The sequence below is a fragment of the Eulemur rufifrons genome, chromosome 16 (genome assembly GCF_041146395.1).
Source record: "Eulemur rufifrons isolate Redbay chromosome 16, OSU_ERuf_1, whole genome shotgun sequence".
NCBI classification, from domain to species: domain Eukaryota; kingdom Metazoa; phylum Chordata; class Mammalia; order Primates; family Lemuridae; genus Eulemur; species Eulemur rufifrons.
The window spans coordinates 79,517,253-79,519,967 of NC_090998.1; positions in this window are offsets into that span (position 1 = coordinate 79,517,253).

Genomic DNA, 2,715 nt, shown 5'->3' on the forward strand with positions numbered 1-2,715 from the left:
GCTGCTCACTCCCAACTATAAAGGACCCACTTGTGATTTAGTTCTGCACAGGGACACTATCTGCTCCAGTGACTGAGCTCCTTGGGGGAGTCAGAGAGCCAGTGTTAGATTGAATGACGAACCTTACTGGTAGGAGGTGAGAGTTCATCAGTACCAAAGGTTACCAGGGCAGGAGTGGAGAGGGGTTGGAGGGTGGAGAGAAAAATAGGTTGAGATAGAGACCTGAGCCCAATCCACTTGAATAGGGTGGCCCTTAGATGTACGTAAAATTTATCTATGGATATGCAAAACTTTACCAAGGGGAAAGTGAAATGGGGATAATAATATGCTTTACTTTTTGCTTTTCCCAGTATGTACATGGCTAGTGTATCAATCTGCAGAGAGGAGAAATTAGGAATGCTTCAATTAGAATGCATATGAAAAAGCACATTAATAATTTTCAAAGTTGATCTCCGTTATAATAGCCTCCCCATCACTCACTTGCATAGCAATGTGCTTTCTGGAGTGTGGAAGAGACAGCGTCTGAGTCTCAGCTGTGAATTACACACATCCTACAATGGGTCTCCATCTCACAGTGCTTTATCTTGGCACATTTTGGGGCATCAGTTAAAAATTTAAGTGACACCCACCATGTGTGCATTGGCAGGAAAAAGATCGAGAACTGCTTTAAACAATGAACTGTAGTCTGGATAATAAACAGCTTGGAGGGGTACTGGGGCTGGGAAGCAGGGGGTCCTGAACCTGAGCTGTGTGATCTTGGGCAAGTTGTTTCACTGCTCTGAGCTAAAATTCTCCCTTCTGTGGAGGGAAATAGTTGAAGATGGTTTCTACGAGAACTTCCAGAGGCAACAATCACAAACTCTTCCATGCCTCAGGACACAGGGCTGAGTCCCCTCCCCAGCCTCTGAGTATGCCAGGCTAGACACATTAGTGTGCACAACGGCCTCTTGGCCTGCCGCAGGGCCCCTGGGAGGGGCTGCACTGGGGCTGTAGGGGATCATTTTGGAGGAGGGTCACTTTGGTTATGTTGTCTCTGGCCTCCCCTTTCTTCTCTAGCTTCTTATTACCTTCCCCACTGCCCCACAAACCCCACAAAATACTCAAGATGCTCTCCGTTATCAAAAATGCTTCCAGGTAAGCCAGTGCCAGCAATTTATCCTTTGGTGTGAATTTATGACCAAAATCACTGCCCTTAAGGAGTCATTGGGTCCCCTCCCACCACATGCATTGCCCCTTGTAACAATATGCTTTCTTGCTCTGTGACAGCTTATATTCTGTTCCTTTTTCCCAACACATACTCCACTGCTGCCCTTCGCCAAGCCTCCAATCTCATCTTTTAAAGCACCCTAAATAGATGTCATCTTCTCTGTATAGGCTTTGAGGTCCTGACCCCCAGACAGAGTTTTTGCTCCTCCTCTGGGCTCTGGCAGCATTTGGGAACGTGCCAATTCCCCTCACAGCTCCCTGACTCCAGCCAGACCTTCCCCTGGCTGACTCCTTCAAATGCATCCTCCTTCCAAATGTCCCCTCCTTAGAGAGCCCTCCGCTGAGCAGCCTGAACTTCAAGTCCCCCCTTGCAGTTATTCACTAATCCTATTTTGATTTCTTCATAGCACCCACAGCTCTCTTCAGTTGTTAGAATATGTTGACGCATTTGTTTCATGTTTATTGTCTGTCTTTCCCCATGAAGCTCAAAGGTTCTCCCCAAGGAAGGTTGTCTCATTCTCTGTGGTTTCCCTGGCACCTAGAACAGAGCCTGGTGCGTTGTTAGGGCTGATAACTGTTGAATGAACGACTCATGCATTCCTCGAGTGCTTGTCATGCTGTGCCACTTGGGACATGTTCACTTGTGTCTCTCTCTTCCTTGTACTCACATGCAGTTGTGTTTTCAGCAGTAATTGGGTACTTGGTACATATGAGGAGTAATCAGGTATCTGATGAAGGAATAAATGAATGAATAATAAGACTCTTCTTCTAGTATTAAGAGAAGTGTTGTCTGATTCTATTAATAAGTATTTGAGAGTGGATGAAGAAGGAGCTACTCTAACATCCCTGCAAAAGTTGACCCAGAGAGTACTGTCTGTTCTTTCCTTGAGTGGTGCGGGTGGTCTGGGGCCAGAAGTGGTATTGAACATATATAACAACTGCTATGGAGGTGTCCACCTGTGAGTTCTGACGCCAGCAGTAGACAGGAGCTGGTCTCTGGACCAGCCTTCAGCCCCTCAGTGGCTGGTTTCTAGGATGCTCTAGGGGCACCAGGAGAGAGGCTGGAGTCATAAGGGCTCATGCAGGAAGTTTAGAGCAGCTGCTTTACCAAGATGTTCAGACATACATAAACATTTTTACAACCACTTCATCTCTATCCTGGGTGGTCCTGGCTGCCTCTTAGCCCTGCCTGGTGCCCTTGCAGGGAAGAGCACCCACCCAAGGGAGTGTTCACAGGCATGGCCGTGGGGCTCAGCCCTGCAGGCTCGCACAGCAAGAGCAGCACATCTGGCAAAGCACAAGGCAGGCAGGGTTGGGGTGACCCACCCTGCACTTATGGCTGAAGGGAGTGCTTCAGTGATGAGGGGTGTTGGATGTACTGGATGTTCTGGAAGACCTGAAGAGAGAGGCTGGCAAGGAAGTCCCACGCTGACAGCAGTCCTGCAGTGGGTCACACAGAAAAGTCTGTTCCGTCTGCACGTAGAGAAGAGAATGAGCCGGATCTCTGAC